At 38.1% G+C, this 25,078-nt stretch overlaps 1 pseudogene; it reads right to left on the bottom strand.

Moving 5' to 3' along the window:
- The window catches only part of LOC111897159 (chitinase 5-like), a 48,427-nt pseudogene extending 36,008 nt beyond the window's left edge, over window positions 1-12,419 (bottom strand).
- Between the last annotated feature and the right edge of the window lie 12,659 nt (window positions 12,420-25,078).

The following is a 25,078-nucleotide window of genomic DNA, read 5'->3' as shown; positions in this document are numbered from 1 at the left end:
AATTAGATTGTTAAGAAAAATGTATTAGCATAGTTTTTCAATCAATTGCATTGTAAGGACAAATTTTTCCGTAATAAAATAAATTTTGATTTTATATTATTTATGTATCCTTGCAATGGCGTATATGAAAAATTGATGTTTGAATGTTTCTATTATTAGCAATAATGGATTTGGTTCTTATTATGTTTTTTGTGGAAATGTCGAAGAATTTACCAAATAAGGAAAGTTTCTCATCACCCAAGTTTCAATTGGACAGAAATTTGGAATCATGCAACTTGGTTGCACGATGAATGAGAAATTTCATATTTGGAAATTAGACTAATTCGTTGACAAAGTGTCAAGTGAAGGAGTAGGAGATCGAGTACACAAAGTTGCGTGTTGATCAAGTTCACTATAAGAGTAACAAAGATATTCGTCATGATTTACTAAAGGTTTAGTAAATATGATTATACTTATAAGATTAAGTGTAAGTCGGAATTGATTTAAAAGGTTTAAATCAATAGCAAAACGAATAAGATAAATCAAGTAGGCAGAAAGATAAAAGTTTCTCCATTCTAAGAAGAAGGGAGAGTACCTTTTATCCTTTATGATAGGTCTTAATGATTAAGAACCATATCTCAATTGATCCTCTAAGTGAGTCTTAGTACAATTGTATGTATAAGAAGAGAAATCAAGAATTGAAGAAATGGTTAAATCAAAAGGTCTATCATATTTCGTTCCAATAACAAGTCTTAAAGTTAAGATTGTGACAATAAGTAAAAAGTATTAAGAAGGTACATAACATTCATCAAATGTGGAAAGTTGTGATGTCTTGGATAAGACAAAGACCAACTAGGACCATTTTATGAAGTGTTTTGATAAAAGCTACACTAACTCTTGAATATTTGTTTGTCAAGAAATGGTTATTGACAAGAGAATCTTATATGTCAAGGAGTTAGTGGGAGTCTTAATGGTCTTGAAAGGTTTCAAGAACAAATCAAATAAACCTTATCAATCATCACTAGCACACGAGTTGAGGTTTACAACCTATCGTGTTGACATTATTTTGTTTCTGTGCTAATCCAATCGAGTTAATTATGCATGTGAGTCCTACGAGTTCTCATTTGAATGCATAAAAGGCAAGGACCTTGATCAATGGAAAGTACATTGATAAGAAAAGGTGAGCTTCTTAACTACTTGGAAGACATGGTGGGCAGCTGTGCTACCATAAGGCAAGAAATCGAGATTAAGAAAGTTCGATCCATATGAGTTTGAATTTCTCGTAAACTTTGGTTTTAACAAATTCACATGGATAGAAACACATACACCGTTTAAATCTAAGTATCATAAGATTTCCTCCTTCATGAAAATGATTGTGAGGAAATACTTTCACTAAGAAAAGTTTTAACAAGATAGTGATTGTAAAATTGCATTCTCGAATTCAATTATGGTTACGGTATCCCTTTCCATGATTTGAATTGTGAAGTTTGGCAATTAGTCTTAATTGTTTAGACACACATATGAACTATCAAAGGCAAGGTGTATAAGTTTAAGAGGTCTTGATAAAATATTATCAAAGGATTAAGTATTAGAAACATGGACTTAAGAAATTCAATAGGTATTGTCTTCTGAAAGTTAAGATGTTTATGAATACATGTCGAAGCTAGTAGGAGCATAAGTGTTATGTTTATAATAATCATCATGATAGTGGGAGCATAAATGTTATGATTGTATGATTATTAAGGAAAGTATTGCAAGGTTAGCAATATTAATTATAGAAAACAAGAGTCATACTTTGCAAAGTTGTAAGAGTTGAAAGGTTGTTTTGCTATAATTAAGGGAGAGAATATTATGTTTCATTTCAAATCTAAAGGCTTAGGTTGAGAAATGTTAATAAATTTAGTCAAAGGTACATAGTGTGTTCTTAAAATTTCGATTATGATTACAGCATTCCTCTTCACAATTCGAATTTTTTAGAACATAGCAAATAAAACATTATGGAAGAAGATTGATGAAGTATCAAATCTTTATGTAAGACATTTTGCATCGTGTCCCATACGCTTCGGGTATTGGATCGATTGCAAATGCTATAATATTTGACCATTTTAAAATTTTCCAAATGTCTAGCGCATTTAGAGGGAAAAAGGACAAGAATTGGTTTTGACTAAAATAATTAAACAACTATCAAAGGACAATCCAAAGTTTGCCGAGGATTGGTCGCTTGTGATTAGTTGGAAGTATAGTATTGGAAAATATGGAAATGTTTCCATATTGGATGGACCATATCGACATTATTATGAATAGAAAAGATTCTATTAAGAATGAGTTGTCATATGGAAAATATGGAAACGTGTCTATATTGGGAATTGAATATTGAAAATCTATGTCTAGATAAGAAACTTTTATGCAAATGGATGTTCAAAGGAATGTACTTTGAATGAGAGGCATCATATTTAAGGAGTTGTCTTGTAACAATCTCCGATAGAGGACTTTGTAAAATCATTGGCAATAGTCTTTGTGACTTTGGTGCAGTGATATCACAAACGGATCATTGCATCAAATGTTAGAATCTAGCATATTCTATAAGTAGCAAGAATTTGATATTTTTTCACTTATGGAAAAAGGATTTGGAGTTGTGAAATGAGAATGATTGGAAATGTGCTCAATTTGGCCTATTTCACAAAGTAAGAACCATAGGTAAACATTGTGTACATGCTAGGAACATGGGACAAGTGTAATAATTCAAATAAGAAGTTGATTACCCGAAACGACAAATAATGAGTAATCGATATGGTGATAAGTAAAAGGTGTTTTATTTATGCTCAAAGGTTTGAGGCCATATGGGATTAGTATTATTCTTGTGTTTCACTTTGCATGTTTTGACTTCCTGAATAATTTAATTGGTTAAGAACAATCAAATTATTCGAACGGGCCACAGTCGTTCATATGTTGGAAGTAAGTATGAATGAAGACTGTCGTGAATTGGTGTGTGGATTGTCTAAAAGAGTATTAGACATAAGCAAATGTTTGCTGCAACGTTCATGAGTGCTTATGAATATGAATTTGAGCATTGGATTAAACCCACGCTCACTTGGATCATTCCATGAATTGTATCACGAGTGATTGGTGAGACGATAACATCTTATATTCTTGAAACCGAGATGTGTGAGTTGTATCTTGCAAATCGGTTGCACATTGATAATATGTAAAAGTCGAATAGTGTATTGTAATGATTCGCATTTTGTATGTATTTTACTAAGTCTATGTTAAATGCGAAGTGTAGCATGCGAAGTTTCAATGGATTAGACTTAGTATACTTTTTGTAAGTTCCCTATAAATAGGGACGTAGGCTTGAAGTAGATAGGAATCGAAACACAAAAACTCTCTTCAGCTTATTCTGTAATCAGTCTTAATAAAACGAGATCTGATTATTATTTACTTCGTGTGTTCTTTATCATTCATCATTCAAATCTATTGTTTCACATCTTAATTCTCGATAACAATTCACAACAATTGGTATCAGAGCAGGATTCAAACTGCTTAGATCTGATTTTTGTATAAGAATCAATTGCTTTTTGAGTTACAAATTTTACTCAAAATTTTCCGCGTAATTTTGGTTTTAAAAATCACTTTTGATCTTCAGATTTGAATTGATTCTGCACTTGAATTGTTATATCGAGTATTCGATTAGCGATTTGTGATCAATTCACTTGATCGATTTCTGAAATTCATCAAATTCTCAAATTTTCTGAAATTTTTGTTTATTCATCAATGGCGAACTTCAATATGAACACGATGACTTCTTTCTCCCATTTGCTTGGTTCTTCAACCAAAATTCCGATGTTGATTCCAGAATACTATGATCAGTGGGCTGATAGAATGGAAGATTACTTAAATGGAATTGATGAACTTTGGAATTGTATTGATGGAACAGTTCAAGCTCCTGCAAATGTTCAACAAATTGGTTCATCCACTAGATCTCCAGATGTTGAAGATCAACGAAAACGTCTGAATGATAACGAAAAGAGATGCATGAGGGAACTAAGAGGTGCTCTTCCTCCTGTGGTTTACAATTACATTCGTAGTTGTAAAACAGCAAAAGACATCTAGAATACTCTAAAAGAGAAGTATCAAGGTAGCGAAAAGACGAAGATCAATTCTGTGAAGCAATGTCTGATTGAACTGAAGGAATTCAGATAGAAGGATACAGAAACTCTCGAAAGTTACTATGATCGTCTGAATGAGCTTATGTTTCGCTGCAATAGGTACGGTATCACTAGATCTATCATGGAATTCAATTTAACTTTCATAATGGGACTTCGCAAGGAATGGCGAAGTGTGAGCATGATGATTAAGAATCAACAAAGTTTTGATTCAACCAAATTGAATGATCTCTACAATCAACTGAAAACACATGAATCTGAGGTCTCAGAAATGTATGAAGAATCAAAACTCGTTATTGGTGGTCCTTTGGCTCTAGTTTCAAAGGTATCTGAAAATGATGAAAAAGATGGATCAGATGATGAAGGATTTTTGATGAATTCCGATGATGAAGCTGTGGCATTATATTCAAACAACAGAGTTAAAAAGTTTTTCAAAAAGCCTTTTAATCTAAAAGGGAAGATGAATGATGGGAAGAATGTTACCACAAGGACTGGAGGGGATGAGAGGAAGAAGATGGAGAAAATAGAGGAAAAACCGAAAGATGCGAATGAAGAGAAAAAGTTGAAAGGTGATTCAGGAATCTATTGTTATTATTGTAATGGTGCGAACCACTTCGCAGCTGACTGCATGTTGCGAAAGAGAGAAGAGAAGAAAGAAAAAGTCAAAGATGAGGCATACTATTCTGAGAAGATTGAAGAGTTACGTGCAAAGACCAAAGGAGTGTCATTGGTTGCGAAAGGAGAAACTACTGAAGAAGAAAGTGGAACTTATCAGATCTAGTCTTCAGGATCTGATGATGAAGAAATGAGGCATCCCACACATGGAGCAATGTTCGCAAGCTTTGAGGAATGCGAAGAGAAAATATCAGGGAAATGCTTTGTGTCAAAATCCACTGACAAATCACCCATGACAACCAAGGTACGTACAATTCTTGAATCTTTTAATATTCATTTATCTGCTTATGATGTTGAAATTGTTTCATTTGATGATACTGTGGCTTATTTTGATTATGTTATTGTGTATGCTAATAATGAAGCTAAGAAATTAAATGTGCAACTTAGTGAGACACGAAGAGAGTTAGAAATAAAGAAGAGCAGAGTTGAAAAATTAGAATTGCAAGTCAAAAATATAGATTGTGATAGGAATAATCTTACTAATGATGTTAGGTTACTACTAGCACAGAGAAACATCTATTGTAATTCTGCAAAACGCTTGTATGCAAAATTAACAGCTTTACATCACTCTTCTGATATTAGCAAAGAACAACATAGAAAACTTTTACCTTTTCTTGAGTATGAACGTGAAAAAGTTGATGTTGTTTCTTATGATTGCGTAAGCACAATTCCTCAATTTGACAAAATACCTGATGATAGATATGCATATGGTATTGTCAAAATTGATGAATTTCTGAATGCTGATGAATTGGTTAACATTGTCAATGAAAGTTTGACAAAGAGTGAACAAGTAAAAATCATAAAGAAAACTGAAAATTCAAAGCTTGTCTCACAATTGAATTATGCTGATATTGATGAAAATTTTGATAATGTGAGTGAAATCAGTGAGATAGAAGAGGAAGAAGAGGTTGATTGTTCTCAATTGTCAATTATTAATATCACATCTAAGATCAAAGGTAAAGAAATAATAGTTGATTCAATAGTAGAGGATGAAATTAATAAATCTTCAACTTCGCAACATTGTATGTTTGATAATGTGGAAGTTGAAAGTTGGAAATCTGATGACACAGATGTAAAAAAGAAGAAACGAAAGCTTCAACTGAAACACCTCAAAGGGTTGTTATTGATCAAGTGTTTGAAGATACAAAAGAATTTGATAAAATTTTAAATGATAAAGGCACACATTATTTGGAAACCAACACTGTGGTATATCCAAATTTTGTATGTACTGATAACAAAATTTTCCCAAATCAAATTTTTGTCACTACTGGAAATGCTGAGAAAGTTCATCCTGATTTTAATAAAATGATTGAAAAAGATAATCAAAAGTCCACAACTGAAGGTTTTTTCGCAAATCAAAGCACAGAAGAAAACAATTTAACCAAAAATCCTTATGTGTTTCAAAAACAAAAATCAACACAAAAATGGGTGGTTAAAGGTGAAAACTCAAAGAAAGATTTTGAAAAAGATGAAAAATCAAAGGTTGAAGTGAAAATAAATTCTCATGAATTCAAATTGATGGTTGGAAATTTTTCAACAGAAAATAATGTTTCAAAAAGAAAAGCAAGAAAAGCAATATTCTGGCAAGTTGTGTCTAGTGAAAAATCAAAAGATGAAAAAGAGCAAATTTCAAAAACATCATCAAGTTTTCATAAACAAATCAACTCTGTTGACAAGGTTCCATATGTTCGCAAATATGACAACAAACGAAAATTTGAGAATTCGCAAAAATTTGCAAATAATCAAAAGTTTCACAATGTTGGCAAATTCATGAATACTTCATCAAGTTTGAAGAACTCAACTCAAGACAAAAAGAAATTTTCACCAAAACAACCAAATTTTCCAAATCCTTCAATATCAAAACCAAACAAAGTTTCATATACAAAAGGAAAATCTGATGTCAGAACATTCAATCATTGGTTTGAAGGAAAAGGACAGAAATATCAAAATGGCAAATTTTTAGAAGAACAAATCAAAAGTGCATTTGAGAAGTATACAAATAATTCTTCAACTGAGAGTACATCATCTAATAATTCGCAAGTTCCAGTTCAAAAATGGAAACCAGTTATCAAAAATGCGAATGTTGTGAAGGATAAGATTACAATCAATGGAAATCCAAAATTATTGAATGCTTATATTTCAAAATCTAGAACTGATGATGTTGATATTATTGATTCAGTTACAAACAAAGTGAAAACATGGTTCTTAAATTCCAAAAATTTGTTTCACTCTACTAATGATGGACCCAAAAAGTCTTGGGTTCCTAAATTTTTTCATTAAATGCAGGTGATATGTGACGAGCAATATGATATGAAATGGTACATTGATAGTGGTTGCTCTCGTCACATGACTGGAAGAAAAGAAAATTTGCGAGATTACAGAAGCTTGGAAAATGTTGGAGTTGTCAAATTTGGAAATAATCACAAGTGTCAAGTGAAAGGATATGGGAAAGTCACAAATGGAAACTTCACAGTCAACAGAGTGGCATATGTTGAAGGACTTCAACATAATTTGATAAGTGTATCACAACTTGTTGTGGGTACTGGAAATCAAGTTGTATTCATTGAAGAAGGTAGTATCATTTCAAATGTCAAGACGAATGAAATACTTCTCAAATCCAAAAGATATGGTGATATGTTTACACTGGACATCAAACCGATTATGGGAAAACCAGCTGTGTGTTTACTATCAAAAGCATCAAACGATCTTAGTTGGCTTTGGCATAGAAGATTATCACATTTGAACTTTCGAAATATAAATAAACTTGTAACTGAAGATTTAGTTTGAGGATTGCCAATACTGAAATTTGATAATGATACTTTGTGTGCAGCTTGCGAACAAGGAAAACAACATCGAAAGGGTCATCCGATTGTGATAGATTCAAAAATAGTAGAGCCATTAGAACTTCTTCATATTGATCTATGTGGACCATCAACTGTTGCAACAATAAACAAAAAGCGGTATATTTTAGTTGTTGTAGATGATTTCTCTAGATTCACGTGGGTGTTTTTTCTCAGGTTGAAATCTGAAGTTGCTCAGACGATGATTGATTTTATCAAAAAGATTGAAGTTAGTCTGAAGAAGAATGTGCGAAAAATTAAAAGTGATAATGGTTCTGAGTTTAAAAATCAAACTCTTGAAAGTTTTCTCACAAACAAAGGCATTTCGCATAATTTCTCATCACCATATACACCACAACAAAATGGTGTAGTTGAAAGAAGAAATCGATCTCTATACGAAGTTGCCAGAACAATGTTGACATATGCGAATCTACCTCAATATCTTTGGGCAGAAGCTGTGTCGACAGCATGTTTTATTCAAAATCGATCATTTATTCATCGAAGATTTAATGTTACTCCATATGAAATAATCAATAATCGGAAACCTAATGTAAAATTCTTTCATGTTTTTGGTTGCAGGTGCTTTATCATGAATCTAAAAGATAATTTGTCCAAGTTTCAAGCTAAAGCTGATGAAGGCATCTTTTTAGGATATTCACAGAATTCAGTTGCATACAGAGTACTAAACAAACGAACAAGAAAAATTGAAGAAACGTTCAATTTAACATTTGATGATTACTATCTTAAACAGATTGATAGTAAATTTGAGAATAAAACAATACTTGTAGATTCACATAATCCAATTGATAATTCTGAAATCAATGATTTTGATTATGACTTGATTTTTGGGATTCCTGACAGGGCCATTGATGCAGAAAGAAATGCTCCTGATAATCAAACATCAGAATCTTCAAAACATACTGATGAATCAACGATAACTTGTGAAAGAACATCAGATATTCACAAGGAACTAGAACATCAAGTTGAGGGGGAGTCTTCGCAAAATCAACAAGAACATCAATTTGAGGGGGAGCATTTACAAAATCGACAAGAATATCAAGATATAGATCATGTTGGGGGGGAGCATGATGAAACAGAGACAATTAATCTTGATAATAATGACGAATTTCATGAAGTTAATGATAATTTTTCTGTTGCAGGATCTGACAATGAAGATATGTTTGAAGATGCACCATTAGAATTTGATCCACATTTTCCACCACTCGAGAAATGGACAAGAAATCATCCAAAAGAACAGGTAATTGGAAATCTACAAGAAGGTGTGTTGACTAGAGCTCAACTACATGCGAAAAATGAGGTACTGAATGCAAACCAAGAACTTTGCATGTTTAATGTTTTTATTTCAAAAATAGAGCCAAAAACTGTCAAGAGTGCTATGGAACACTCAGATTGGGTTGTTGCTATGCAATCTGAGTTGGCAGAATTTGAACAAAACAAGGTTTGGAGATTAGTTTCTAAACCCTCTGATGTTTCAATTGTTGGATTAAAATGGATTTTCAAAAACAAAACCGACAAAGATGGCAATATTATTCGAAATAAAGCAAGATTAGTGGTAAAAGGTTATTCGCAACAAGAAGGCATTGACTATGAAGAAACATTTGCACCTGTTGCAAGACTTGAAGCAGTTCGCATATTTTTAGCCTATGCAGCTCACAAAGACTTTGATGTTTATCAAATGGATGTTAAATGTGCATTTTTAAATGGAACGCTTAAAGAAACAGTGTATGTTGAACAACCACCAGGGTTTGTAAACAATGAGTATCCTGATCATGTGTATGTCCTTGACAAAGCTGTATATGGATTAAAACAAGCACCAAGGGCCTGGTATGCAACACTTACAAATTTCTTGAAACAATCTAAATTTAAACAAGGATCAGTTGACCCCACATTATTTCGCAAGAAAGTTGGGTGTCATCTAATGCTTGTTCAAATTTATGTTGATGATATTATCTTTGGTTCAACTGATCCAGCATTGTCAATTGAATTTGAAAATTTAATGAAAAGTCAGTTTGAAATGAGCATGATGGGAAAAATTAATAATTTTCTTGGTTTAAATATAAGGCAGAACAGAGAAGGAATCTTAATCAATCAAGAAAAATATATGAAGAACTTGCTTGAAAAGTTTGGAATGCTCAATAGCACAAAGCTCAGAGTCCCTATGGCAGTAGGAACAAGACTAACTCCTTCGTTAGATGCTCCTGCTGTTGATCTAACACTGTATCGTAGCATGATAGGGTCTTTATTGTACTTAACTGCAAGTAGACCTGATATTATGTCTTCGGTTTATTGGTATGCTAGATTTCAAGCTAATCCAAGAGAGCCTCATTTGACTGCAGTGAAAAATATTTTTCGATATCTCAAGGGAACTATTTCTTTAGGCCTATGGTATCCTGCGAAAACAGGATTCTTCATTCAAGCTTTTTCAGACTTAGATCTAGGAGGATGTACTTTGGATAGAAAAAGTACAACTGGTGGATGTCAACTTTTGGATGGAAAGTTAGTGAGTTGGCAATCAAAGAAACAAACTTGTGTGGCTATATCAACCGCTGAGGCAGAATACATATCTGCAGCTGCTTGTACTTCGCAAATTATCTGGATTCAGAGTCAACTTCGTGATTATGCAATAAACATGAAAAAGATTCCCTTGTATTGTGATTCACAAAGTGCAATTCGCATTTGTCACAATCCAGTACAACATTCAAAGACAAAACACATTGCTCTTCGATATCATTTTATTAAAGATCATGTGGAAGATGGGAATATTGAAATTCACTTTGTCAAAACAACTGAACAACTTGCTGATATTTTTACAAAACCTCTTGATGAAAAATCCTTTGTTCGAATTTTAGCAGGTTTGGGGATGATTAATACGAATTCAATTTTGTCGACACACGAGTAAAAGCTTTGTTCAGCAACTAAGAGTCGAAATCATTCAGAGGTTACTGTTCATTCAGAACGCTTCGCATGGCTTCGCAACCACAGTTTTTCGCATATGGTTCCAAATTAATATGGTAAGGTTTACGTTTACTGTTTTAGTTTTGAAAAATCAAAAATACAAAAAGATTTTATTTGTTTTGTTCTGTTGTTTTTGAAAAATTCCAAAATCACAAAAATATTTGTTTTCTTTGTTCTTTAAATTGTGTGTTGAGAATTTACTACAAGTCTACAATGCGAAGAGGTCATACATTTGTGTTTCTATGGGAAGGTATTAAATTTTTTTTAAACTAGTTAGGATGTCCCTAGAAGCATGTTGCTGTATGTAGACCTCAAGCCTCGAATGATTCTATGTGTGACAAATGAAAGCCTTGATGAAATTATCTCATGAACATTTCTACCCAACAAGGCTTATATTCGCATAAGTCAACAAGAGCTACCTTACTCTTCTCATATGAGTTAAGAGTTTTCTGTTTTGTCCACATCATAACAGAGGTACAATTCGATTCTTAAACAATCTTTTTAAACCAAAATGTTCTTCAAATCCAAAAAAAATTTGAAAAAGATTTGTCCTTGAGGTCTTTGGTAAAACCAATCAAAACCTAGACAAATCACAACTCTGTGTTTAAGATCTAACATCATGAGTCTGTGATGAAAGTGAAACCCAAATATCATAAACCTTTAAGGAATTGACGGGGAACTTTGTTCCAGATTTTTACGAAACATTTGTTTCAGTATCAAAAATTTCGAAACTTTAAATCATATTCAATTCGCATGCGTGGTCTTGATCAAATATTTACAACCAAGAATATTTGTTACCCAACAAGATCCAAACCAAATTTTTTCTTGAATATGATTTCAGTGTAAGTTTCATTCGCAAATTCTTGTCATGATAAATACTTTCACAAGCCAACTTGTCACTGACTACACTGGTCAAACAAGTAATTTCATTTACAATTTCTCACCTTATGTTAAGGCTGATATGTAATGAAATTTTAAACCAATCCAAAATGACTTTTAAAAGAAGCCTTTCGAAACTTCTTTACAAGTATTCTATTGTATTTCACGGGAACCTACACAAGCTGTTGATTATCTTTCTTGATAATTAACGAAGCAACCTTTGCCTGGGGTTTTACTGCATTCATGTCAAATTAAATTTTTGATATCACTACATTCCAAAAATTTCTTGATTCTTATCTTATTTCATTGGCACAATGCACACACGAAATCCTTGAGGCTCTGAGTAAAACCAACTCAGGCTGATGATTTCGCAAGACTGGCAAATGACTTTGCTTTAAATCCCAAAAGTGAAAGAGCCTTGATTCCATGCGAAGGGTTTTATTGGTTCACATTCTATAACGGTTACTTGACAGCCTGTCTACTAAAAATGGTTGGTATTCTATCCGGTTTTCGAGGAGATGTGACAGTTACTTTTTACAGCAAAGTACTTTTTTACAGTGATGATCCGAGATTCAAGGTGCCACATCGGATTACATTAAATGTATCCCGCTTTAATTTCAAATCAAAGCTTGAGTAACCTATAAAAGGGGCATGAAGAACACTGTGTACGGTTACGCAAACAAGAATTCTCACAAACCTTCAAAGCTTTCATCTTGATTCTATACTTCAAATTTCTTTCAAACCCTACAATGGCGGTCACAAACTCAAACACTAATGAGGTCCTTTCTCAATCCCTAATGAAGATTCAGAGCACAAACTATCAGGTTGATCCCAAAGTATCAGCTTACCCAGAAGAATTGAAGATGCTCATTGTGGCTTTGAAATGATCACCGTTGTCAACTGCCATGTTCCGATCCTTCCCAGTTCCGATGATCTGGTTATCCCATGCTGCATCCACGGCTTCCTACAATCACACGGCGGATGTGATTACTTTCAACCTCGTTAACAACAAGAGGGTGAAACTGTCCAAGAACTTGTTCGTGGAGTTCTTGGAGATTCCCAACAACCCACCTTTTGTGAAACCGGTCAACTCTCAGATTATCCACATGTTTAACGAGATGGGCCATCAACCGGAATTGGAGAAGATCAGTGATTTCCAGAAGTCGGGATTACCCTGTATTTGGAATTTTCTATTTGGAATTTTCCTCAGGTGTCTTACAGGAAGATCTGTTGGTCTTGACAGAGGAAGAGTCGAAGTGTATGCCATGGTAATGGGTATATACTATGACATCAATGTTGATTACGCAACTCAACTATGGAATGAATTCGTCAAAAGTCTTGAAAACAAGAATTCGGAGAAGGGGATATCATGTGCTAGGTACTGGAGTCTGATCTTGGAGAAAATCTACGAAAAAGAAGCAATTCCGGTTGAAGCAGATGTCGAAGTGGCTGAGTTTTCACTTTACCAATTTCCAAAAGTCGTAGAAGATGATGAAGCCATATTCACCAGGGTAGCTCGCATTCCGGATGCGATGCTTCGCAAAGTGTCTCCTACTCACAAAGTGTTGGTGAGGTATTTGCGAAACATATCCACCACTACATCCATATTCGACCATGCCCTTCAGAACCCATTCACCACCCTTTTCCCATCCCAATCACCTGAAAATCCTATTCCTTCGCAACAAATGTCGGATCCAGAAGTCGAAGGAGGTGCTTTTGGAGGTATTCTTGATGACATCTCTTTTGATTCTGATGAAGAAGAAATTCCTGATCATATGCTGATGACAGGAAAACAATTCAAAATTCTTAATCAAAAATTGAAGACCATTATTCAATCACAAGCCGATTCAGGGAGAATGTCTTCGATTTCAGCAATGGAGGTGGATATAATGATTAAAGGGGCTGAGAAACGCATTTTGGAGAAAGTTGATCAGTCTGATAAAAATAACGAACTCCGAGTACAAGCTCAAGGGAATAATTTCACGACTACCCTTAAAGATCTTAAAGCTGCAAACAAAGAAAGACATCTTCTCTTTATCCAAGATGTAAAGAAATTTCGTGAAGACGTCAACTTTAAAATTCAAGAGTTGAAGTCAGACATTGCGAAGGATCTGCAAGCAGTAAATACACAACAGGAAGATCTTCACAAGCAGGTTGCGGAAATCTCATCTCAACTACACAATCTCAACAACATTCCTGTTGCTGATGATCAAAAGGCTGCTACCATGGAGAAGTTTGATATCCTGATCAAATTGGTCACGGAGCTCAAATCCGCAGTTTCACAGTCTTCTACTTCGCAAATCCTTACTCCATAATTCTTGTCTCTAAAGATTAACACTTTAGAACAAGCCATTAAGAAGGCTCTAGCTCCGATATCGAACTTTAGTTCTTTACTTCCGACGGGTGCTCCACCTATTTTCACAGGGGCGCAAGGGGGAGAGAAGAGTCGAAGTAAAGAAGTTGATGCGAAATCAGTGGGGAAATTCATTTCGACTCAACTGGTTGCAGCTCTTCCAATCCCTACCAAACCGATTTCTTCAACAACAATAACCACAAAAACAATTTCTAAGGGAATTGTTATTGGAGGAAACGAAGGAGGTTCGAGTTCTCAACCTCAGAAGGATGTATCAGGGAAGGGAAAGGGCATCCTTTATGAAAAATCAAAAGAGGAGATAAAAGCTGATGTCGAAGCTGAACTAGAAAGGATGACACAGGTCCAAAGCATAATGCGACAACGTGCAGGTGATCCTCCCTCAATAAACAAAGGCGATCCTACGAAGCTTTACTCTTACGAAACGATAGAGTCTAAAGTAGTAGAAAGGGAGATGTACGAGTTCGAGAAGAAGCCAAAACGAAGTTACGATATTGCGAACTCAGATCACTGTCAACTGGACTTCCCTATCAACGAAATGATATTCATCACAGCGCAGTACAAGATCAGTGAGAAATTTGATAATCCAGATGACTACACTCACATGAAAATCAAATTCCATGCTGTTCTTGCGAAGAATCCTGATGAAGTCTGGTCCCTGATGAAGATCAAGAAGGTGCTCACGATAAAGAAAGATGTTATGTTCGAAGACATGCTTCAGAACTTTCGATATTATGTCATCAGGGCAGACAACAAACAATATGACTTCACTATTGCTGACTTCCCACTGATGAACTGCAATGATCTTATTCAAGTAGCTTTGATTCTGAAGCACATGGAAAAGAACAAACTTAAAGGCTCAGAGACGGATGTTTTCAAAGTCGGGTTCGCACATGTGAAGACTTACATCGACAACTACTTCGATTGTCTTGCACTGACTGATGAGGAGTTGGCGAATGTGCTTGGAAGAGAAGTGAAGGTTCCAAGGGAAGATACTTTGTCACAATCAGCATTGTCGAAGTATGTTGTGGGTGAGATTTGCCTTAAACCATTTGGAATGGTGTTTTCAGGAAGAGACACTAAGGGCAAACCGAAGAAGTTCTTGTTCAAGGCTTCAGAAATCGAAAGATACAATTCTTCGCAATATACGCACTTCATTGTACGTATGAATAATTGCAAGAAAAATAACGAAGGTGACAAGAAGGACTTGAAGAAGGTGATCTCCTGGTATGGAGAAGTGCGAAGAACAATTCACTCTGCAATTCAAATGCTTTTAGGTTGAATTGTATCGACTGTTTACAAAGGGGGAGAATGTAGGTGTTAAGTTGTAAAAGTCGAATAGTGTATTATAATGATTCGCATTTTGTATGTATTTTACTAAGTCTATGTTAAATGCGAAGTGTAGCATGCGAAGTTTCAATGGATTAGACTTAGTATACTTTTTGTAAGTTCCCTATAAATAGGGACGTAGGCTTGAAGTAGATAGGAATCGAAACACAAAAACTCTCTTCAGCTTATTCTGTAATCAGTCTTAATAAAATGAGATCTGATTATTATTTACTTCGTGTGTTCTTTATCATTCATCATGCAAATCTATTGTTTCACATCTTAATTCTCGATAACAATTCACAACAGATAATATGTAAACGCACTAGTAACTTGGTGTTATAAAACATATTGTTGTGTGTGATTCGGTGAGTGAGTGCAAGCAAGCATTGTATCAAAGTTTATCCGTTCCTTTTATCCAAAGTAGGATAAAAGCGATATCTTTGGGCCCCTCAATGATTTAGTGATGACAAACGTAAATGTTCGGTCGGGCTAGGGCTAATGTGATTTGTTCAATTAGTCAGTCGTCATGAATCGGAAATCGAGAAATAGTACAAGGAGAATGATTAGAAATCATGTCTCGTACGATATCTAGAATGGAGGAATATATGATCCCTTATCTAAGGACACGCATATCTGATAGGATCAGAGTTGACAGCGCCTTTGGAAAGCTACGATTGCAGATCAGGATCTGAAGTCATACGCATAATAGTTATTAGACTTATCCAAGTGGGTGACTGTTGGATTAGTGTCTAAGTCCATCACTATTTTGGTATGTACTTGACCTGATGGTGCATGGTCCTTTTGGGTTGCCTTCATCAAAGCAACTTGATAGGATGAATTATGGAGAGAAAGGATTAAATATGATTTATTAATATATTATGGGAATAATATATTAAAGGAGAAATCATATTGTTTAATTAATATTAGTCAAGAATTAATTGGTAATTAGTTTTGTGACTAAAAGGGATTAATTAAACTTAAGGGACTGGAATTGTAATTATAAGATAATGGCAATTTGGGCCATGGATTGTCTTATATTAAGGAGTGGACGAATTCTATGGGGAAACCCATGAGGAAATCGTCCAAGCCCTTAAGGAAAGGAATCCATGGGTTGTTGAGGGCTTAAGCATCCAAATTAGGGTTTCCTTGTTAGATAACCCTAATAGCCTCTCTATATATAAGACCCTTATGACCCAAAAACGTGGTGAAGCTTATTTCTATGGTTAGAACACGTTTTGGGCAGCCTCCATCCTCTCTCCTCTTCATCCTCTTGCTTATGGTGTTTGTGAACCATTAGAGGAGTGACATTTGTGACTCTAAGCTTTCTAAAGTCAATACAAGAAGGATTTGGGATTGTTATTGCTACATAACAATCAAGGTATGATCTAAACCCTAATTATGTGTCATATTGATTATCATATTCTAGATCTAGGGTTTATAGTCTTGGATAACTTGCATGTACAATAGAGAAACCTAGATCCAAGCATTAGGGTTTGTATGAGCACATAGGATGTTCTTAGGACCAAAACCCATCATGTTATGCTTATATGTGGTACCTGTACTTAGGTATGTTTTTAGGAAACTCCTTTCCTGCTTTGGTTTTATTTGACTCGGGGGCGAGTCGGTCTTTCGTTTCTCAGACGTTTAGTAGGGGTTTGGTGTGCCAGTTGACGAGCTAGAGTGTCCGTTGCGAGTTTCCATCGCCAACAAACACGGAGTTTCTGCTTCTTCGGTCTACCGAGGATGTCGGTTGGAGATATTCGGAGTGGTCTTTCCGATAGATTTGATTTCGATACCCATGGGGCAAGTATGTGTGATTGTGGGTATGGATTGGCTTAGCCGTTTCGGTGACATGATAGATTGAGAGGGCCAGAGAGTGGTAGTTCGAACCCCAAGTGGGGGAGAACTGATTGTATATGGCGAGGGCACCAGAGTGGGGTCAGGGTTCTGTTCAGACACCAGAGCTCGGCAGTTTATTCAGCACGGATGTGCGGGTTACTTAGCGTACGTAGTGGATACGCGATTTGGAAACCATACTTCAGTTTCAGATAGCACCTCAGGATTGGGGAACGGAGGCCAGGAGGTGTCAGTAGCACCTGATCCTGTAGTACAGATGGGGACGGATGAGCTAGATGCCATGATTCGAGAGGTCCTGCATGATGAGGTTGCCGCTTTGTTCCGAGTGTAGCTACCGGAGATTTTTGGGTCTATTAAGACCGCTATGATCAAGTACTTTGATGAGCGTTACACAACCCTTGCAGAGACGGCTGTTATCGTAGCTGCATCAGCTATAACAGCGGCAGGAGGAGGTGGACCCTGTGCGAGCTACTTTGAGGATCACTGATGGGAGGCCTGTTAAGGCTGAGCCTCCGAAGGATAAGGGGCATGCTTTCCAGCTTACGGCGGAGGAGGCCAGAGTAGCACCAGATGTGGTTGCTGGTATGTCTCTTTCCTTTACCTCTTTTTTTTTTTATATATGTGTTATGCTTATATGTGGTACCTGTACTTAGGTATGTTTTTAGGAAACTCCATTCCTACTTTGGTTTTATTTGACTCGGGGGCGAGTCGGTCTTTCATTTCTCAGACGTTTAGTAGGGGTTTGGTGTACCAGTTGACGAGCTAGAGTGTCCGTTGTGAGTTTCCATCGCCAACGAACATGGAGTTTTTGCTTCTTCGATCTACCGCGGATGTCAGTTGGAGATCTTCAGAGTGGTCTTTCCAATGGATTTTAATCTGATACCCATGGGGGAAGTATGTGTGATTGTGGGTATGGATTGGCTTAGCCATTTCGGTGCCATAATAGATTACGAGGGCCAGAGAGTGGTAGTTCGAGCCCCAAGTGGGGGAGAACTGATTGTATACGGCGAGGGCACCAGAGTGGGGTCAGGGTTCTGTTCAGACGCTAGAGCTCGGCAGTATATTCAGCACGGATGTGTGGGTTACTTAGTATACGTTATGGATACACGAGTTGGAAACCAGACTTCAGTTTTAGAGGTTCCAGTGGTCAGGGATTTTGCAGACGTATATTCGGAGGAGTTGCCTGGGATACCTCCGAAGAGGCAGGTTGAGTTTCGGATTGACCTGGTGTCGGGTGCCGCTCCTATTGCCAAGGCGTCGTACTGTTTGGCACCACCCGAGACACAGGAGCTATCTTCACAGTTGCAGGAACTGTTGGGCAAGTAGTTCACTCGACCTAGCAGTTCTCCATGGGGAGCACTGATCCTCTTCGTTAGGAAGAAGGATAGATCGCACCGGATGTACATTTACTGTAGGTAGTTGAACAAGTTGTCGGTGAAGAACCGTTATCCACTCTCGAGGATAGACGATCAATCCGACCAGTTACAGGTTGCATCTTGGTTCTCCAACATTTACTTGAGATCGGGGTATCATTAGGTTCGGGTTAGAGAGGAGGACGTGGAGAAGACTGCGTTTCGGACGCTTTATGGGCACTACGAGTTCGTGGTGATGCCGTTTGGGCTCACCAACACGCCGACAGTATTCATGGACCTGATGAACCGGGTCTGCAGACCGATGCTTGATCGCTCGGTTATTGTGTTCATAGATGATATATTCGTGTATTCCAAGACCCGAGAGCAGCACAAGGAGCACCTTAGGGAGATGTTGGAGGTTCTGAGACGGGAACGGTTGTATGCCAAGTCCTCGAAGTGCGAGTTTTGGTTACGAGAGGTCCAGTTCCTTGGGCACCTTGTTAACCTGGATGGGATTTTGGTCGATCCGGCCAAGATCGAGGCAGTTATGCAGTGGGAGGTGCCGAGGAAGGGGGTGGATCGACCAAGATTACAGTACCACTCACTCGCCTAACGAGGAAGGGGGTGGATTTTCGGTGGGGCCCCAAGCAGCAGAGGGCGTTTAAGACCCTCCATCAGCGGTTGTGTGAGGCTCCAGTTTTAACACTCCTGGAGGGAGTTGAGGATTTCGTGGTGTTTTGTGATGCCTTGATCATAGGTTTAGGGGAAGTCCTCATGTAGAGGGGACGGGTGATAGCTTATGCATCGCGGCAGTTGAAGCCGCATGAGACGAGATATCCTACACATGATCTGGAGCTGGGAGCAGTGGTTTTCGCTCTCAAGATTTGGAGACATTAACTATATGGGGTTCGTTGTACCATATACATGGATCTCAAGAGTTTGAGACACATCATGGATCATTCGAACCTGAATATGAGATAGTGCAGGTGGTTAGATGTAGTCAAGGACTACAATTGTGAGATCCTTTATCACCCTGGTAAAGCGAATGTGGGTGCGGATGCATTGAGCCGCAAGTCGGCTGGGTCTTCCACCCCAGCACAGTGTATGAGGATAGCGGTGGATTCCTCACTGGTGACTTTGATCATAGATGCCCAGGTCGACGGCATACGACCAGAGAACTGGAAAGTGGAAAGGATCAAGGGCGAAAGCGCTCGGTTTGTTCACGATAGCCAACGGTTATTGACCCTACATGGTCGATTTTGGGTTCCGATGACTGGTTGGGTCAGACAGACAGTGATGGAGTAGGCTCATAAGTCTCATTTTTCCATACACCCGTGGGCCACCAAGATGTAACGAGATCTGAGTTTGAGCTACTGGTGGCCATGTATGAAGAGAGAAATCGCTTGGTATGTTGAGATGTGCTTGACTTGTAGGATGGTCAAGGCCGAGCATCAAAGGCCACATGGTTAGTTGCAGCCTCTGCAGATCCCCATGTGGAAGTGGGAACAAATCACGATGGATTTCATCATGAAGCTACAAAGGACGACGAAATGGTTCGACGCTATATGGGTCATCTTGGATCGATTGACTAAGAGTGCTCATTTCTTTGCGATACGGTAGAGTTCTTCGGCCGAGAGGTTGGCCGACATATATGTGCGCGAGATCGTTGCTTGCCACGGGATTCCGGTCTCCATTGTGTCTGACCGAGATGTCACATTTACCTCCCGTTTCTGGTAGAAGTTGCATGAGGAACTGGGCACACGCTTGCACTTTAGCATAGTGTTTCATCCGCAGAAAGACGTTCAGAGTGAGAGGACCATTCAAACCCTGGAGGACATGTTGAGGGCGTGTGCCCTTGATTTCGGTAGGAGATGGGATTCCCACCTACCTCTTGCAGAGTTTGCGTACAACAATAGCTACCATTCCAGTATTGGCGCCCCGCCGTTTAAGTTACTTTATGGGCGCAGATGTCGCACCCCGGTTTGTTAAGGTGAAGTTGGGCACCGAGTGATGGGGCGGACGGAGGTAGTTCTACAAACTACCAAGAAGATTCAACAGATTAGGCAGCGACTGCAGACCGCCCAGAGTCAGCAGAAGAGTTACGCCGATAGGCACTGATCCGAGTTAGAGTTTCAGGTGGATGATATGGTGCTCCTGAAGGTCTCACCCTGGAAGGGTGTGATTCGCTTCAGGAAGCGGCGGAAATTGAGTCCCCGATACATTGGGCCGTTCAAGGTCATTGCCAAGGTTGGCAAGGTGGCATACACATTAGAGCTTCCAGAGGAGCTTAGTCGGATCCACAACACTTTCCATGTTTCGCAGCTGCGTAAGTGCATTGTGGATCAGGAGGCAGTGGTGCCATTGGATTATATTCAGGTTGATGAGTGTCTGAATTATGTGGAGAAGCTTGTGGCCATACTAGAGAAGAAGACGAAAGTTTTGCGGAATAAGGAGATACCTTTGGTGAAGGTACAGTGGGAGCATCAGAAGGGATCTGAGTGGACGTGGGAGCTGGAGGCAGAAATACGGCAGCATCACCCGACATTGTTCATCGTACTGGACTTTGAGGGCGAAGTCTAATTCAAGTAGGGGAGAGTTGTAACGCCCCAATTCTCAGGTAATGATTTAAATAAGAATTCTTTTGTTTCCAAGGTCTACACGACGAGTTGGTTTCCCTACTCGTCGAGTAGCAGCGGGTTGGTTCGCGAATTTAGTGGCCTACTCGCCGAGTCCAAGAAGGGACATGACGAGTAGGAGCCGGCAGATGAAACCCTAAATCCCGAGTTTTGCACCCTATTTAAAGAATCATATGCCCCCTTTGGCCTCTTTACAGCCCCTTGAGAGTGCAGAGAACCCTAATCCGTGTGGTGATTCATTCTAGTGTGTTTTAAGCTTTGAAAGAGAATCCTTGAAAAGAAGAGCTTGGAGGGCAAGAGGCTAGAAGCGAGGAAGGTGTGGGGAAACAAAAATCTACCTATGTTAGCATCATTAAAAGGTATCAAGTTGCCACCTTTACCTCATTTATTTCTAGACCTCTTTTAGGTGAGATTAAGGGATATTTTGGCTTGGTTATGATGATATTGTGGTGTATGAGCTAGATCTGAAGTTGTAACTTTAGATCTGGACCCTTCTTGGGTTTTAAATTCATAAAGTTCGATCTTTGGCCATGAATGAAGCCTCCCTTGAGTGTAAAGCCCCTTTATAAGCTTGGATTTGTCATTTAGAGCCTTTTTAGCCAAACATATAGGAAAAAATTTCAACTTTACGTGATAAGCAAGCCTAGGGATGTTGGATCCGCAATTTGGGGCCTTGGCATGGCTCTAAAGGTATCTACATGGTTAAAGGACTAAAGGGACTCGGCGAGTCGCATACTCGACTCGGCGAGTCACATGAAGATATGCATAGAACTCGACGAGTTGGATGAACAACTCAGCGAGTCCGATAAAGATTGTCGTAGACTCGACGAGTTTGATGAACAACTCGGTGAGTCGGTTAATGTTTCCCCAAATTGATGAATGTATGTGAGCCTGTCGAGTTGCAAGAAGGAAAACCCGACGACTTGCCTTATGGTCTCGATCGCGAACCATTGGAAGTCGACGAGTCAATCCAGTGACTCGACGAGTGGACGAGTATCTTGAGGAACTCGGCGAGTAGCCAAGGGTACTCGACGAGTAAGGGTCAATATGGATTGTTGACCTTGACTGTTGACTTTGACCTTGACCAGGGGGTTGACTATTTGACTTATGGGGTACCTTAGTGTATCGATCGCGAACCATAGGAACTCGACGAGTCACTCCGGGGACTCGACAAGTGGACGAGTATCTAGAGGAACTTGGCGAGTAGCCGAGGGTACTCGACGAGTAAGGGTCAACATGGACTATTGATTTTGACCTTGACCAGGGGGTGACTATTTGACTTATGGGGTAACTTGTAAGATTAAGAACTTACGAGTATGGTTATATTATGATAATAGGTGGTGGAGTTGCTGTCGTGATCTGAGAGTTGGAGTTTAGTTACTGAGCTGACATTTGCAAGGTGAGTTATCCTCACTATACTAAGGAGTCTAAAGCAACAAGATTGGCGCATTGGATTTGATATTCTAGCAGTTATTGATATGTTGAGTTGAGTTAGTGATGTATGCCAGTTGCTATGCTAGTCGGGTAGATCTGTAGGACTGCCTGTGATACTATATGATTATCTGTATGTACATTATTTATGATACAAGTTGATATGTTATGTGGGATGGGTTGAGGTGAGACTGCTTCGTCGTAATCCAACAAACCTGGGAGCATTCTAGTTACGGGCTAAAGGAGACTCATACTGTGGGCTCGATGGCAAGCCACATGTGAGTTGTGGGCCGGAAGAAATCCGGACTCACACTGTGGGCCCAGGGGGTAATCCAGTCTGTAAAGTTGTGGACCCATTTTATGCTATTTTAGTTTGTCATGTTATGATGTTGCTGACATGATTATGTGGACTGTATGTGTATCGGTATTTGGGGGGAACCCACTAAGCTTTCGGGCTTACAGTTTCCGTTTATTGTTTCAGGTACTTCAGGAGATCGGAGCAAGGCTAAGGCATGATTGTACAACTCCTCAGTTTTTATGAATTTGTTTCTGGGATACTCTGATTTAATACATTTTGAAAACAAGTTGTAATTTTTAATGGATTTGAAACATTTTAAAAGTTTAAATTGGCTTGAATTTTTTTGAGTGTTACACTAACTGGCATAACCACTAGCATGCAACATTAACTTGATACTCAACATACTAACATAGCTAGGATAACATATCCAATGGGCCGGCCTTGGTCCCTTAGACCCCTTAGTATAGTGAGGTAACTCACCTCGCAAAAGTCAGCTCAGTAGATAAACTCCGCCTCTCAGATGGCTGCCACAAACTGCACCACCTATTATCATAATAGAACCATACTTGTAAGTTCCCAACCTTCCAAGGTACCCCATAAGTCAACTAGTCAACCCCTGGTCAAAGTCAAAGTCAACAGTCAAGGTTAACTGTCCATGTTGATCCTAACTCGTCAAGTATCCTCAGGTACTCGCCGAGTTCTTTGAGATACTCGTCCACTCGCCGAGTCACCAGAGTGACTCGTCGAGTTCCTAAGGCTCGCGATGAAAGCTCTAAGGCCACTTGTCGAGTTTTCCTTCTTGCAATTTGACAAGTTCACATGCATCCATTAATTGGGAAACCTTAATTGACAAGTTACAACTTCATATCTTGTCTTAAGCACAAGAAACCTTTCTTAAAACTCATGCAAAAGATGGTTTAGGTGAAAATGAGCCAATGAAAATGGTTTAGTACCTTAAAGAGAGTGCTTACTACAGATCTTGAATCCCACGAACTCTTGCTTCAATTAACTTGTTTCCCCAAGTGTTTCCTTCACCAAATTCCATCCTACAAGCTTAAACGCTCCAAAAGAACACACACACGAATTAGGGTGAAAGAGAGACAAGAGGTTGTAAAGGGGAGGCTAGGGGGAGCCAAATGATCCTATAAATAGGGTGCAATGCCCTGAAACTTAGGGTTTCATCTGCCAGCTTCTACTCGTCGAGTCCCTTCTTGTACTCGGTGAGTAGGTCACTAAAAGGCGTGGACCATCCCACTACTACTAGACGAGTAGGGCGACCAAATCGTCGAGTAGACCCAAAGATCAAGAAGGGTTCATATATAAATCACTACCTGAGAATCAGGGCGTTATACACATACTTGGTTTGCGAAACTTAAATATTTTTCTATCCCTATTTAGAGCCTAGTGTCCATGCACGTAACATAAACATGCCTCGAACGTTGACGGGGGAGCTAAATATGATGATGATAATAGGACATTAACTATATTTTCATATCATGGTTGTGTATACGGTAAACTCAAGAGTAGATGGAATACAGATGAATAATTCAATATGACCCATTCTTAAACATCGGTTGATGAAGAGAAGATGCAACCTTACCTAAAGTAAGACTATAAAAAAAATTAAGTCATATATTATTTAATGTATCAAAAGTTTAAACAATTTAAATGGTAATGTACAACATGTATGAAGAGTTGTTGAAAGCGCTTAGTTCAAATATAAATGAACATGATCTTTTTCTCGAAGTTGATGAAAACTATGTTACATGGTTTGAAAACTATGTGAGTTTTTAAGTTGTTTGGTTTCTTTTGAGAAACTTATTATGTAGTTCATTATTTGTAATACAGGCATGTCAAAACGAAATAAAAAAAACAAGTATATACATGATCTTTCTAAAAGACAATTAAGGACCTTGAAATCATATAATGTATACTTTGTAAATGGTTACAAGCTTCACACAGAATCTCACACTTTTAACAAATCAATAATGAATAGTGGAGTGTGTAAAAGTAACCCAATTGGTGATTACTATCGCAAGTTGTTGGAAATTTTAGACGTTGAATAACTTGGTTTGCCAATATTGTTTAAATATCATTCATATGATCCAAATCCTAATGTAAGAGTCAATGTTCACAATCAATAAACTTGATTGATATAAGCCACTAAAGAAAGTCCAATATGCTCGAGCCATATGTTTTGGTGAGCCATTTGAAACAAAACAACTATGATTGGTTGGTTGTATGTAAAGTTAGCCATCATGGATGGATTAAAGCAAAGAAGCGTGATCATAA

This window comes from Lactuca sativa, chromosome 3 (assembly GCF_002870075.4).
Source record: "Lactuca sativa cultivar Salinas chromosome 3, Lsat_Salinas_v11, whole genome shotgun sequence".
Classification (NCBI taxonomy): Eukaryota; Viridiplantae; Streptophyta; class Magnoliopsida; order Asterales; family Asteraceae; genus Lactuca; species Lactuca sativa.
The sequence above is the reverse complement of the archived record's forward strand: the minus strand, read 5'-3'. Positions and strand labels throughout refer to the sequence as shown.